Genomic DNA, 16,342 nt, shown 5'->3' with positions numbered 1-16,342 from the left:
AACGAGGCAGCCTACAGAGAAGAAATCATCACCCCGACTCAGTGGTGTCAAGAAAACAACCTCTCCCTCGTGGTGACAAAAACAAAGGAGCTGGTTGTGGACTGGAGATAGGGACCAAAATTCAACATTTCGAAGTCTGTTATTGACACAAAATGCACATTTTAATATTGATTGTAACACATTGTATTTTATATATTGTTAATAACATTAAACATATTTATAGATTGTTCCTGGCAGACAACCGTATAATTTGTGTTCCGTGTGTTATCTGAATGTACTTGCCTGCGATGCTGCCACAAGTCAGTGTTTCTCTGTACCTGTACCTTCCCGTACTTGTGCACTTGGCAATAAATTCAACAGGACCTGAGAAATCTCAGTGAGATTTGATTAGTGATGATCATCTTGGCAGCTCGGTAGGTCGAATGTATGAGACGGTACACTGTTAAATGCAAAACCCTGAACAGTGTTGATGATCAGAGGGATCTTAGACTCCAATTTCAATGCTCCCTGAAAGAGACTGCACAGATTGATCGGGTGGTTATGAAGGCAAATGGCGTGGTTGTCTTTATTAGTTGAAGCACTGAGTTGAAAAGTCGGGAAGTTGTGTTGCGGATGTTGCGAGCCTGCGGTCGGACTGTGACTGTGTCTTTAAGAGCGCCGGAGTGAGGAGGCGGGACTATGACGTCAGTCACAGGCTGACGGCGCTAACTGTGGATTTAACCATGAGCGAGTGAGTGAGTGAGAGAGAGAGAGAGAGAGAGAGAGAGAGATAGATAGAGATAGAGAGAGAGAGAGAGAGAGAGAGAGAGAGAGAGAGAGAGAGAGAGAGAGAGAGACAGAGACAGAGACAGACACTGGAAAAGCTGATAGCTTCAGTTTGTCACAGCTGAGGCTTGGAACTCTCCTATGCCCACAAGAGTGGGTTGATCATCGGTAAACGGAACCACAACGAATGTGTGTGGCTGTCACTTCATAATATCCATTGGAGTGGATTTTAGAATATCTTGAGGGACCGCTTGTGTTAACCCGTGCCTGGGTATGTTGTGTGGTAACCGCTGGAAAACGGTATTCCTGTGACAGGTCACTTTCGCTGATAACTTGTATATGTACGGATTCAACGGATAAGAACTTCGACGACGGTTATTTTGATGTAATGGTCTTTTCTCTACGTTTCACCCTGGATTACAAATATCTCTCTCCCATCATTTATTCCGTGGATTACTGAACTTTCCTACTTTACCGTCTCAAGACTCAAAGGTTTGTTCCCTCAGGCTCGATAGTTTGGGAGTTATATTTACACATATATACACATAACACTGTTAACTTTCATTTATTTCGTTAAGTTACTACATTATAAGTAGATACTAGTAAGGATAGTGGTTTTAAGATCAAAACCAGACTCCAGTGTGAACTCTATTGCTGCTGGTTCATTGCTAAAACGTTACAGTTCGTAACACAGCTCTATAAAAGTAGTTAGACCACATCTGTAGTGTTTCATACAGTTCTGGTCATCCCCATTCTCGGAAGGATGTCGGGGCTTTGGAGAAGGCGCGGAAGAGGTTTGCCAGGATACTGCCTGGATTAGAGAGCATAAACTATAACGGGAGGTTGGACAAACTTGGGTTGTTTTTTCCAGAGCGGCGCAGGCTGGGGTGAGACTTGATGGACGTTTATAAGATTACGAGAGGACTGGTAGAGTTGACAGATGATATATTTTCTCGGGGGTTAAAGTGTCGAATACATTTAAGGATTTAAGGTGAGTAGTTGGTAGCTGGAGTCCCGGTCTGGGGTGGTAGACCGAACAAGTCACATGATCCCGTTTACACCCCCCCCCCGTTTAACCGCAGATGGGCAACATCTGCGCGACTGTTTCCGAGGCCTCGCCCTCCAGATGATATAATACTCACTTCGCGCAAGCTCACAGTGGCCGGGTGGGCTTCCTTTCCGTTCAGTGGTGAAGCCGCTCATTGGCGGGTTCTGGAGAGGGATCCTCGCCTCCTGGGTCGGAATCACTGTCCGCGGGCCGAACATATCACTTTCCCATCGGTGAGTATTGAGACCGATCCCGAGCGGGGAGATCTGATGTTGTCCGTTAGCCCCGAACTGAGCACCAATTAGTACGCATGCAGCCTGGTACAGCCGCTCTGAAGTATTCTTTTTCTTTCTTCTTCTTACTTTTTAATTTACGTTATTTTTGTATTTTTTTCTCACGGTAACATGTCGAAGCTGCACCCTCTCTAACATGCTGGTAGAGAGAGTTTTATTTGGGTTTTCTTTAGCGCTGGAAATGGTTACATCCCGACACGCGGGACAGAAGCAAAGTCGCATTGTGTATTCCACGGACCAGCAAACCCCGGCCGGCTGAGCGAACAGAGCGGCGGTCACCCCTGCTGAAATCCGGAGGAAAACACACAGAGGATGCAGAGGGGGATCACAAAGCCGAGGAAAGAGGACCGGGTCGAGACAACAGAGACTTTTGGAGTCGAGGATTTCGGTGGGTAATACCGTTCCGGTTGACTGGAAGTGCACTGAGAGCGGTAAGCGTGAAGGAGTTGGGTGTTTACTGTTGTGGCTAACAACGGATGGTGCAATCCGGGGCATAGTACGATTGAGGAACGTGTTTGCAGACTGGATATTGGACTTTTTACTGTTGAACTTCGGCCACATTCCACCGTGATACAGCACTTGGCGGCACGGGAGGTCGTTCCTGCCTGGGGCCATCGAACATGCAGCTCCTCCCGTAGAGGGTCAGACACCCTGAGCCAAATAGACTGGTCCTGGACTTATTTTCCATCTGGCATAGTTTGCATTTTGTTGTTTGATTGTTAGGTTTTATGTATTGCTATATTTACGCTCTATTCTTGGTTGGTGCGGCTGTAACGAAACCAAATTTCCCTCGGGATTAATAAAGTATATCTATCTATCAATTACTCACTTAGTACCCAGTTATCTGGGCTTGTCAATAATGTGTCGACTTCACTGAATCTGCATTGAACGATCCAAACCAGGAGCCCAGGCTGTCTATTTCTGAAGAATTGAAATGGAACTCCCGCCAACAGATCACGTGAGGTTGTTTACGGCAGCTCTGCCCCGCCCTCTGCATTGTGACGCAAGATCACGTGGTGTGTGGTTGGTGGTGATGCTTCCTCCATGTTTTGGGGAATCAGAAGTTGGCCACTGAGTCCCGTTAACTTCCTCCAACTTGCCTCGCTTCCTGAGGCTCCTCGCATTTGTCCTCTGAGTTTATGGCTGTTGTGTTTTCTCCCTGATTTGGGTGAATGAAAAAGCAGAACATCCCAGGTTGTGGGGATCTTTGATTTCACTGCCTGCTTTACCAAGGGTCTGGGAAGTCTTGGGGGGGGGGGGTGCGGGGAATGGTTTCTGTGATGTGCGGATCTGTGTCCAATAGACAATAGGTGCAGGAGTAGGCCATTCAGCCTTTCGAGCCAGCACCGCCATTCACTGTGATCATGGCTGATCATCCACAATCAGTATCCAGTTCCTGCCTTATCCCCACAACCTTTGATTCCAGTATCTTTAAGAGCTCAATCCATCTCTTTCTTGAAAGCATCCAGAGACTTGGCCTCCACAGCCTTCTGGAGCAGAGCATTCCATATATCCACCACTCTCTGGGTGAAAATGTTTTTCCTCAACTCTGTTCTAAATGGCCTACCCCTTATCCAAATTTCTCTGCCATTTCTCGCAGTCACGGGCAGAGTAGTTACCATGCAAAGCGTGAAGTGTCTGGATGGGAAACTTTCTGTGTTGTGTTGATAAAAATTTGGTGAGGGTCAAAGGGCATATGCCAAAGTTCTTGTCGTTTGTTCTAACTTAGTTATTTTAGGATATTTTACGCAGTGGTATGTGCTATTCATTCAGTATCTCTGTATTGCTGGAGGACCATCAGTGATTGTCCTTGATCCCTTCTCCCAGCTGGTTCCATCTGCTCATCTCTGCCCATCTTGTTCACCCTCTGTCCAGTCTCCAAACCCCCCACCCCCCACTCCTGCTTCAATGGTGTATATCAACAACCTGGGTCAACCTCAGTCCATCCTGTATCCCACCACCTCAATGTTATATATCACCAATCTTTCTTCTAATCTTTCTGTTCATTGTGAAGTGTTCTTTTGCACCTTCGGCCTCACTGAGTTATTTCCAGAATTGTTTTTTTGTTAGCTGGAATGCCAGAGAGTCATCAGGTACCGGTTCTGTTGTGCATCGGTGTGGGAGTGCTAGTTTTTGAATTGTGACTGGCTGACACACTGCAGCATTTTATTGGCAGCAAAGAGTACTGGGAGAGTTGGTGCTTGGACTATAATCCTGTGATCAGCTTTCCAGGGATATGGAACTGTTGGTGTTTTGGTTTTGACTTTGGTTAGTACTCCTGCAGATGGGGCTGGATGGTCGTCCTTCTGCAATGAAGCAGAAGTTTCGAGCAGCTGGACATTGGTTGTGGGGAAATCCCGGATTGCACTACCCAGTGTGAGATGTGGGAACGATGTGTGAGTATGTCAGGATCAGTGAGTGGCAGGTTCAGCTGTGTGACTCTGTGAGTGGGGTCCTGGGATATCACAGTTTTTGACCCGGGTAAATTGGACCTGGGGATCGAGATGGCCAGGTTTATGAGGTGTTGAGCGAGTATTTCTGGTCTGGGATCAGATGTTTGTTTCTGGAGTTCCTTTGGAAGCAATGACTGCTAATCTGAGTAAAGGATGAGTAACTTCATTGTTACAGGAGGGAGGCAGGAATATGGTGTTGGAATGACACTACTCAACCATGGTTGAGTGTCGGGGCAGACCAGATGGATCGAATCACCTAATTCTGTTCCTGTATCTTATGTCTTACCATGACAGAATGATGGCTCGTTCTTATCCCACAGCGTTTTGTGACGTGTGAGAGACAATAAAAGATTGCTCACTGAGATCATTATATTTACTTTCAATGTTTAAATTTCAGCGAGTTTTGTTCTTAGAAACATGAAGCAGAAATGTTTGGTTCTCAATTTTATTGTTAATGTGCTTCATTATCTTTCATGTTAAAGTCAGATCTGCAGTGAGAGATTTATTGGAAGAAAAACCCCAACTGGAAGCAAACCGCTTGTGAAGACGAGGAAACAGCAACAAGTGAACCAGCTCGAGGATTGAGAGCATCAACTGGAGAGAACCCATCTGACTCGGAGATTCCAGTGATTCAGTCAGGAGAAAGTTTGGTGAGTCTCATTTACTCAAACACTGGTCCTTTAGACATTACATAACCGTACAAAGGAAGATAGGAAACAGTTGGAGTGAGACTGAATGTGCCCAGAAGAAGTTATGCCTCTGTCAGACCCTGTTACAATCATTCCAGGTCTGATAATGTGTTTCCAGCAGCCCAGCCCAGCCCTTTAAAACCACTCCAATTCTGTGGAAGTTGAATCCTGATAAAGTCACTCAAAGACCGTATAAGTACAAACTCTTTATTCCAAGTACCCAGGGCTTACTCAGTTAGTCACTCAAACAGCAACAGTCTATGACTGTCCTGCCCTATCCATTAACTGACTAACAATTCCCCTTACACCACAGGTATATCCGTCCAGATACCCCCCACATGAGACAGGCTGGAGCCAAAGTTATTTACTACATGACAGCCCCTAAAGACAAATTACAAAATAGTCATAATGGCTTACACACACAGAACAGACTGAAGCTGTCCTATCTCTATGCATGAGTGCAGAAGGAGATAAGCATCCTGAAACCACAGCTAGCGACCCTCAGGAAGAAATATGGCTCAGCATGGCTCAGCACATCTGTTGATCATCAGCAGTTTCTTTCTTAACAAAGTGTTAACCCTTTTACATACTTTATCACTCCCTCCATTTGATCATTACATGATAAACAAAATAGTAATTCTTTACAGAGAACACAACTGAGTACAGCACAGACTTATCAGTGGGTAAAAGCAGTGTACATCAGTAACTATAACAATGATATGTACAACTATTAGGCCATAATGCAATATCATGCCCCACATATTACCGAACAGGCCTTCAAAGACCACCATTTCGACCCTTCGGTGAACCCGTGTAAATCCTGCCCTACTCTCTTGGTGCTGTCAGTTTCCTTGGCAGTGTGCTCGGAGAGGGATGTAATTTTAGACTTTTCAGGGATATAGGTGCAGCATTCTGTTTCAATAATAGCACAGGTTCTGTGAATATAATGTAATTTAATATACTGTGAATGTAATGCTTGGAGAATTTTGGCCAGTTGGCCCGTAGTTATGTACAATTCCAAATGCATAATGGGAGTCTGTGTGAACGTTTGAACATTAGTCTGTTGCTGGGATACAGGCACGAGTCAGAGTCAGAGCAATGAGCTCAGCCTTCTGGGCAGAGGCAGCTGCTTCAAAAGAGGCCTGCACAACCATCTCACCGTCCGTCACTATCACATTGTGCTCTTCCAGAGGGGTGGTACTCACGGTTGGAAGCATCCTTGCTTGTCAATTTCTAAATGGGTTGTTGTCCCCACCTGTCCCTTGGTAGGTTTTTGTTCCCATTTCTGATCTCCAGATAAAGACCACTCGCGTCCTGCTTCCCACTGAACGTAATCACCCTTAATATTAGTTCCCTTCGGGGTTGATCGGGTTCGGAAGCCGGGTCCCAATAATATGTCAAAGCTCGTTGCATTCGATTTTGGTCATTGTCAGGCCAATCCATATTATTGGTTTTAATCATGTTGGCTGACTTAGTTGGTAAGCATTGGAGCAGTAAGGCGTTAAACTGGGCGGACGGATTCCCACATTAAAAGCTTGGTCTCCTGTGAAAGTGCCTTAGCAGGCCACAAATCGCTCCCAATAGTCTGGTCCCGATTCCCCAGGCTGAGGTTCCCATTCTTGTACTTTAGTGATGTTTACGAGTTGCTGGAGAGCCCTTTCCAAAGCTTGAATAATCTGGTCTGTCTGTTCATTCTCATTATGGTTTCCTGCCTGAAACTCCTGATAGGTTTGGTATCTCAATTCTGCCTTCCATTTCCACCCCTCATCAGCTGACAGAATCATGCAGCAGAGACCGAATAAATCTTGCGGGGTCGCATTAAACACCTGTAGAGTACTGCGGACATACTGAGCAAACTGTGCTGGTCTTTCTTTCCTATGTGGGGCCTGATTCATGATCATTATCATTTCTTAAAGCTTCCAGGGTGCGTACACAGGAATCACTGAATCACTCCTGCTCGTGGATTGGGCAGCATTTGGGTGGGAAATTGTCTTTGTGGAGCCATTAACTCTGGGGTTTTATTGGATTCTTCCCTCCCTGTCTTGGAATAATCCTTTGTATTCCCTTTCTGGATCTCAGGCTATAGAGACCTCCCCTCCCCTGTCGCCGCTGTCTTACCCGAGTGGCCACTGTATCTGAGTACCCCGAGGATTGGGGTTCAGGGGCACTGGGTGCACTTGGCCCCTGGTAAGGTGGGGGTGTATGATGGGTGCCCACTCCTCATCACGGTCACTGTCCTCAAATCGGGTCGGAATGCCAGACATGGGTCCGGGATCCCTTGTTTCCCTGTCAGTTCGAACTTTAGACTGACGTTCCTGCCCTTCTCTCCTATGTAGGCCAGCCTTGGTTTGCTTACGTTGTTTTTCCTGCTCTCGTTTTCAGCGCCCATCCACCATTCACACTCCGGTTTTAGCGTCTCCCAACCTTTGGCGTTCCTTCTGCAGTACATATCTCTATCCTTTTCTCACATGCATTATTCCTCCAACTTGCTAATAATAAACTGTTCCTCTTTACATCTGCCTTTTCCTTCCATTCCCTTTTCAACAATTTCCACTTCTTTCCACAGTTCTTTTTCCATATCAAATTTACTGCTTGTTCTCGTGAGGTAATATCCCACCACAGTCTGCTTGGCAGTACCTATACTGGGATCCTATTTGTGACGCCAAATGTTGAAGTTAAATCTGAGTAAAACTTGAGAGACCAGCTTCTTATCGTCACCACAGTTTATTGTGCATTCTCCTGCAGGAGTTTGAGACCCAGTTGTCAAAGGGAAGGCACGTAAGCACTGCCACCATCTGACAAGAGGAATGAGTTAGTCAGGTTACAGCCATGTATTTATACATAGTAAGCCCCATACATTACTGTTGGTAGATGTTATTTGAACTGGTACAGCCACCATGTCTGTTGGTGCAAAACTTAACTAATTAGATAAGAGAGTTCATTAAATCAAGGTTTTAGTTACAGATGGATGTACCATCCAGTCCTTATCCGTTGTTCCCTTTGCAAGGCTCTGACTTAGTTACAGACAGATGTTCATTCCTGTCCTTATCAGTGAGCCCTCCTCCCTTTACTCAAACGAGGGTACAATGTATAATGTTATCAACTAATGAGAGTACAATGTATAATGTTATCATCTCTCAGTCTGTCTCTCTGCAAGCTGCAGAGAACTGGTAATGAGCCTGTCTTAGCTAACTGCTGATGACAGAGTTTACTTCAGTTCAACATTCCTGTTCAGTCCCAATTATTCTTTTAGCCAGAGGTTACCTAGGTTCAAAATGATTTTTTAGTATATCCTCAATTCCCCAGGAGGATTCAGGGAAAATATTTATGTCCAATACAGAAACTAGTGTTACCTGTGTGTATTGTGGTGATACAAAAGTTGCTGGAGAATTCGCAAGTGGGAAGAAGTGGAATGATATTTGGAAATCTGACTTTTTTAAAGTGTAATTTAGCAAGAAAACCACAGATGGACAATGTGCAAAAGCTCTGGTGAGAAAATCCTTCATTACAGGTTACAAGCCTGCTACATAGGATGTGTGAGAGTGCAGATGAACTCGATGGAACCCAGACGAGATCAAAGTTCCTATCGACAGTGATTTGCTAGCTGTTAAAATGAATGTCTCTCTATATAAAATTCACTGTGCACATGTCACTGGTTAAAAAAAATGCATAGTACAAGATTTATGTGCACACTGGTCATTACAAATTAAAGGGGACATTGCTGAGAAGGTGGGGAGACCTCCAGTGTCCCTGATGCCCTCACCTACAAGATGTGCATCTGAGAGGAGGCGAGAGCGGACCATGGGAGAAAAGGATGGAAAGGAGGAATCATAGGGAGATGATCGGCAGTGGGCAAGAGAGGAAGTAAGAGGGGAGACAGAACCGAGAGGGCAGGGTGTGGGTGGAAGTAAAAGTGGAGGTAGAAGTTAAAGATATCGATGTTCATGCCGTCAGCTTGGAAGCTACACAGATGTATTATGAGGTGCTGCTCCTCCAACCTGGGAATGCTATCATCGCGTCAGTCCAACAATGATCTGGCATGTTGGAATGGGAAGGGAGAGTGGACTAACCACCGGGAAATACGTTTTATTGTGGACGGAATGAATGTGCTTGACAAGGAGGTTTTCCACTGAGGTACAGAAGGCTGCACTGGGAGTGCTGGATACAGTAGATGAACCTGGCAGACCCACAGGCGAAGTGTTCCTCACCTGGACAGACTGTTGGTGATCCTGAATGGTGCTGAAGGAAGAGGTAACTAGGAACGTGTAGCACTTCCCTCGCTTTGCAAGCATACATTCCAGGAAATAGATTAGTGGGGGGAGACGAATGGACAAGGAAGGCAGAGAGTTGTGGCGGGGTGTAGGAAAAGATGTGTTTGATGATTGAAGATAAGAAAAATTGTGGAGGTGACTGGAATATGGAGTGAAGGCGGATTTTCAGGAAATAGAGCAATTGGGTGTGAGATCGGCATCAATGGTGGTGGAAGGGAAACTGTATTCTTTGAAGAAGGAGGACATCTCTGACGACCTGGAAAGGAAAACCTCATCCTGTCAACAAATGTGGCGGAGACGAAGGAACTGAGGAAAAGAAATAGCTTTTTTACAGGTGTCAAGGTGGAAGGAGGTTTAGTCAAGATATCCGTGCAAATCGGTAGGTTTATAAACAAAAAACGTGAGGGTGTTTTATGAGCCCTGCCATCCGCCGCGGGCAGTGTCTTTCTCGGGTCAGCTGTCGCCTGAATGCACCCGGGTGGATGGTGGAGGGTTTTGCAGAGATGGTGAGTGCTGTAGAGGTCGGGGGGTTTACAGAAATGGGGTGCGGTAACTAACTTCCCACTATTGCTTGGTCTGTTATATGCCTTCTTTTTGGCTCTTATGTTAGCTTTGCCTTCTCTTTGGCCACAATTGTATCATTTTGTCTTTAGAATACTTCTTCCTCTTTGGTACATATGGTTTATCCTGTGCCTTCCGGATTGCTTCCAGAAATTCCAGCCATTCTGTCATCATCCCTGCCAGTGTTCTTTTCTAAAAAAAAAAAGGACAATTCTTCTCTCTGTAATTCTCTTTATTCTACGGTTATTCTGACACATCTCACTTTAGCTTCTCCTTCTCACATTTCAGGATGAATTCCCATATTTTAGGATCACTTGCCCCTGTGGTTCTTCACCTTAAGTGTGCTAATTAATTCTCGTTCATTGCACAACACCCATTTGAGAATAGCTGATCCCCAGCTGGGCTCAACCAGGAGCTGCTCTAAAAAGCCATCTTGTGGGCATTCTAGGAAACCCCCTCTTGGGATCCTGCGCCGACCTGATTTTCCCAATATATCTGCATGACTATCCCCATGACTCTTATAACGTTGCTTTTTTGGCATGCACTTTCTTTCTCCCGTTCTAAGTTGCAGACAATATACTTACTACTGTTTGGGGGTCTCCAAAAAAATCAAGATCTTTTCACTCTTGCTGTTCCTTAGTTCTATCCACGTTGACTCAACACATTCCAACACCATGTCAACTTTCTGATGATTTGATTTAACTTTTTTACCAACAGAGCCACAGCACCCTCTCTGCCTACTTGCACGTCCTTTTCGGAAACATACAAGAATATGGGACACAAGAGATACTGCAGATGCTGGAAGTCTTAAGCCATACTCACAATGTGCTGGAGGAGCTCAGCAGGTCAGGCAGCATCTATCGATGGGAATCACCGTTTTGGCCCAGGTATCTGTAATATAAACAGGCAAAGAAAACAGAAAATAGCGTGAAAACGAAAAAAAGACAAAATTAACTTCAGGGCTTAATAAGATTTCCCAAGCTGATCTCCATGGCATAGCAAATATAACAAAGGCAATATACACCATTGTTATACCCATTATTAGCGTTTTCTTTCAGCAAAATATCTTGGTCCCATTCCAATCTGGAAACTTCACAAATAAAAATAAGAACTTAAATGACAAATTTAGAAAAGACTATTCACACTGTTACGTACCCCGTAACTGGGTTGCCAAACCAGCAGAAATGGATCACTCAGTTGGAGTCTGGATTACTAGAACTAAGAAAGTTTTATTAAAGAAACAAGCAACACAGTAACCGAAAGGATAATAAATGCAACAGTTCAGCAATGATAAACACACATGTGCACAGAATTAAGATAACAGGATCAATCAAGCTCTATCGTTGTCTAGGGGTAAATGACCGATTTCAAAGTGACACAAAGTTCAGTTCAATTTAGTTCAGTTCGCAGTAATCGTTGCCATGGCGATGGACAACGTGGGGGGAAGGAGAGAGAGAAAACGAGAATGACTGATCATTCAGAAACGGCTTCCACTCACAGACCGGCGATATTGCACACAAGCAGCTTTCGGGCGGGTCCTTTGTGATGTCACCTGAGGTCACCGACTGTGACCCCTCCTGCAGATGCTGTCGATCCTCTGTAGTGAACCCGGCACCCAAGCGAGGGCGGACACACACCGGGTTCCCGCTGATCGTACCTTTCCACCCTGTGCGTTTAAGGCTGATCCCCCGATCAGCCATCCAAGAGCTTCCCACTGACTTAGAAACATAGAAACATAGAAAATAGGTGCAGGAGTAGGCCATTCGGCCCTTCGAGCCTGCACCGCCATTTATTATGATCATGGCTGATCATCCGACTCAGAACCCCGCCCCACCCTTCCCTCCATACCCCCTGACCCCCGTAGCCACAAGGGCCATATCTAACTCCCTCTTAAATATAGCCAATGAACTGGCCTCAGCTGTTTCCTGTGGCAGAGAATTCCACAGATTCACCACTCTCTGTGTGAAGAAGTTTTTCCTAATCTCAGTCCTAAAAGGCTTCCCCTCTATCGTCAAACTGTGACCCCTCGTTCTGGACTTCCCCAACATCGGGAACAATCTTCCTGCATCTAGCCTGTCCAATCCCTTTAGGATCTTATACGTTTCAATCAGATCCCCCCCTCAATCTTCTAAATTCCAATGAGTACAAGCCCAGTTCATCCATTCTTTCTTCATATGAAAGTCCTGCCATCCCAGGAATCAATCTGGTGAACCTTCTCTGTACTCCCTCTATGGCAAGGATGTCTTTCCTCAGATTAGGGGACCAAAACTGCACACAATACTCCAGGTGTGGTCTCACCAAGGCCTTGTACAACTGCAGTAGTAACTCCCTGCTCCTGTACTCAAATCCTCTCGCTATAAATGCCAGCATACCATTCGCCTTTTTCACCGCCTGCTGTACCTGCATGCCCACTTTCAATGACTGGTGTATAATGACACCCAGGTCACATTGCACCTCCCCTTTTCCTAATCGGCCACCATTCAGATAATAATCTGTTTTCCTATTTTTGCCACCAAGGTGGATAACTTCACATTTATCCACATTAAATTGCATCTGCCATGAATTTGCCCACTCACCCAACCTATCCAAGTCACCCTGCATCCTCCTAGCATCCTCCTCACAGCTAACACTGCCACCCAGCTTCGTGTCATCTGCAAACTTGGAGATGCTGCATTTAATTCCCTCATCCAAGTCATTAATATATATTGTAAACAACTGGGGTCCCAGCACTGAGCCTTGCGGTACCCCACTAGTCACCGCCTGCCATTCTGAAAAGGTCCCGTTTATTCCCACTCTTTGCTTCCTGTCTGCTAACCAACTCTCCACCCACATCTATACCTTACCCCCAATACAGTGTGCTTTAAGTTTGCACACTAATCTCCTGTGTGGGACCTTGTCAAAAGCCTTCTGAAAATCCAAATATACCACATCCACTGGTTCTCCCCTATCCACTCTACTAGTTACATTCTCAAAAAATTCTATGAGATTCATCAGACATGATTTTCCTTTCACAAATCCATGCTGACTTTGTCCGATCATTTCACCACTTTCCAAATGTGCTGTTATCACATCCTTGATAACTGACTCCAGCAGTTTCCCCACCACCGACGTTAGGCTAACCGGTCTATAATTCCCCGGTTTCTCTCTCCCTCCTTTTTTAAAAAGTGGAGTTACATTAGCCACTCTCCAATCCTCAGGAACTAGTCCAGAATCTAACGAGTTTTGAAAAATTATCACTAATGCATCCACTATTTCTTGGGCTACTTCCTTAAGCACCCTGGGATGCAGACCATCTGGCCCTGGGGATTTATCTGCCTTCAATCCCTTCAATTTACCTAACACCACTTCCCTACTAAAATGTATTTCGCTCAGTTCCTCCATCTCACTGGACCCTCTGTCCCCTACTATTTCTGGATGATTATTTATGTCCTCCTTAGTGAAGACAGAACCAAAGTAATTATTCAATTGGTCTGCCATGTCCTTGCTCCCCATAATCAATTCACCTGTTTCTGTCTGCAGGGGATCTACATTTGTCTTTACCAGTCTTTTCCTTTTTACATTTCTATAAAAGCTTTTACAGTCCGTTTTTATGTTGCCTGCCAGTTTTCTCTCATAATCTTTTTTTCCCCTTTCTAATTAAGCCCTTTGTCCTCCTCTGCTGAACTCTGAATTTCTCCCAGTCCTCAGGTGAGCCACTTTCTCTGGCTAATTTGTATGCTGCTTCTTTGGAATTGATACTATCCCTAATTTCTCTTGTCAGCCACGGGTGCACTACCTTCCTTGATTTATTCTTTTGCCAAACAAGGATGAACATTTGTTGCAGTTCATCCATGCAACCTTTAAATGCTTGCCATTGCATATCCACCGTCAATCCTTTAAATGTCATTTGCCAGTCTATCTTAGCTAATTCACGTCTCATACCTTCAAAGTTACCCCTCTTTAAGTTCAGAACCTTTGTTTCTGAATTAACTATGTCACTCTCCATCTTAATGAAGAATTCCACCATATTATGGTCACTCTTACCCAAGGGGCCTCTCATGACAAGATTGCTAATTAACCCTTCCTCATTGCTCAAAACCCAGTCCAGAATAGCCTGCTCTCTAGTCGGTTCCTCGACATGTTGGTTCAAAAAACCATCCCACATACATTCCAAGAAATCCTCTTCCTCAGCACCTTTACCAATTTGGTTCACCCAATCTACATGTAGATTGAAGTCACCCATTATAACTGCTGTGAGAGGCGCACCGCTTCCAGGGTCTCCTTACTTCAAGTGTTGTGTGTGTCCTGCCTTAGCGAACCTGTCCCTTTTTATCCCCCTGCTGGGGTATCGCCTGTCCATCACTTCAAACAGTTCAGGGTTCAAAGGGAGAGCCGCTCCAGACAGCTCTCTCTCCCGTCCCTTCATTAACATCTCCAGATGCTGCTTCATTGTTCCTTATCTCTCCTTCCCCTGAGGACAGGTGGCAGACCAACTGCTGATGCCATTGATGCTAGCCCAGGCCAGCAAACATCTTAATTTATGTGTATTCTTGTCACAACACTCAAACACATTTAGATTAATACCACTGAGATCATAGTCATAGTCATAGTCATACTTTATTGATCCCGAGGGAAATTGATTTTCGTTACAGTTGCCCAACCAAGAATAGAGTATAAATATAGCAATATAAAACCGTAAATAATTAAATAGTAATATTTAAATTATGCCAGGAAATAAGTCCAGGACCAGCCTATTGGCTTAGGAAGTCTGACACTCCAAGGGAGGAGTTGTAAAGTTTGATGAACACAGGCAGGAATGACTTCCTATGGAGCTCTGTGCTGCATCTCGGTGGAATGAGTCTCTGGCTGAATGTACTCCTGTGACCACCCAGTACATTATGTAGTGGATGGGAGACATTGACCAAGATGAAGTGCAACTTGCACAGCATCCTCCTTTCAGACACCACCGTGAGGGAGTCCAGTTCCATCCCCACAACTTCACTGGCCTTACGAATGAGTTTGTTGATTCTGTTGGTGTCTGCTACCGTCAGCCTGCTGCCCCAGCTCACAACAGCAACCATGATAGCACTGGCCACCACAGACTCATAGAACATCCTCAGCATCGTCCGACAGATATTAAAGGACCTCAATCTCCTCAGGAAATAGAGACGGCTCTGACCCTTCTTGTAGACAGCCTCAGTGTTCTTTGACCAGTCCAGTTTATTATCAATTCATATCCCCAGGTATTTGTAATCTTCCACCACGTCCACACTGACCCCCTGGATGGAAACAGGGGTCACCAGTACCTTAGCTCTCCTCAGGGCTACCACCAGCTCCTTAGTGTTCTTCACATTAAGCTGCAGATAATTCTGCTCACACCATGTGACAAAGCTTTCTACCATAGCCCTGTACTCAGTCTCATCTCCCTTGCTGTTGCATCCAACTATGGCAGAGTCATCAGAAAACTTCTGAAGGTGGCAAGACTCTGTACAGTAGTAGATCAGAAGGACGAAGAGTTATAACAGACATTTAAAAAAATCAACCAACTACCTGATAATATTTCTAAAGTATATATATTTTCATACAAAATAAAAAGGATTCAGCACTCCATGCAGGTATATGCAATTCTGAGAAGAAATACAGACCAGAAAACTTAAATGAGAGGCCAACTCAGAAAAATGAATCATCACTATGGAAGAGCACGTTAACCGGTGGAACGAGTATGACCATCCATGGGAAAATCCCAATGATCTGAGCAGACTAGATGGTGACAGGGAAACATTGAGAGCCTGACTCAGAGTTGGAGACCTCTTCCCAGAAACAGGGTTTCCTTGGGGAAATACAGAACAAGATGGTTAACATTTTAAAATATAAAAAATTTCTTCAGCTGTTCATCGATTTTCGATGATGACAGCCGTATGGGCAAGGTTGTATGGTAGACCGGCAGTTGCCCATGCTGCAAGTCTCCCCTCTGCATGCCACCGATGTTGTCCAAGGGAAGGGCACTAGGACCCATACAGCTTGGCACCAGTGTCGTCACAGAGCAATGTGTGATTAAGTGACTTGCTCAAAGACACAACACGCTGCCCAGATGAGGTTCAAACCAGCAACCTTCAGATCACTAGACCGACGCCTTAACCACTTGGCCACGTGCCATACATATATCAAAAATACATAAGAGACAAACAGACCAGGCAATAAATGCAGAAAATGCCAAGAGAAACCAGACACAATCCAAGACATTCCAGGATCCTGCAGCAGCTTAACTCAATCTGATTACTTA

At 45.0% G+C, this 16,342-nt stretch overlaps 1 long non-coding RNA gene across 1 annotated transcript; it reads left to right on the top strand.

Annotated features, from left to right (window-relative positions):
* Nucleotides 1–1,941: 1,941 nt before the first annotated feature.
* Nucleotides 1,942–10,822, top strand: LOC140192271 (uncharacterized). The gene is made up of 3 exons (XR_011884192.1): nucleotides 1,942–2,046; nucleotides 5,042–5,209; nucleotides 10,798–10,822. It is a non-coding gene; the product is annotated as an uncharacterized lncRNA (long non-coding RNA).
* Nucleotides 10,823–16,342: the final 5,520 nt, after the last annotated feature.

Source organism: Mobula birostris, unplaced genomic scaffold (genome assembly GCF_030028105.1).
Source record: "Mobula birostris isolate sMobBir1 unplaced genomic scaffold, sMobBir1.hap1 scaffold_1003, whole genome shotgun sequence".
Taxonomy (NCBI): Eukaryota; Metazoa; Chordata; class Chondrichthyes; order Myliobatiformes; family Myliobatidae; genus Mobula; species Mobula birostris.
The sequence above is the reverse complement of the archived record's forward strand: the minus strand, read 5'-3'. Positions and strand labels throughout refer to the sequence as shown.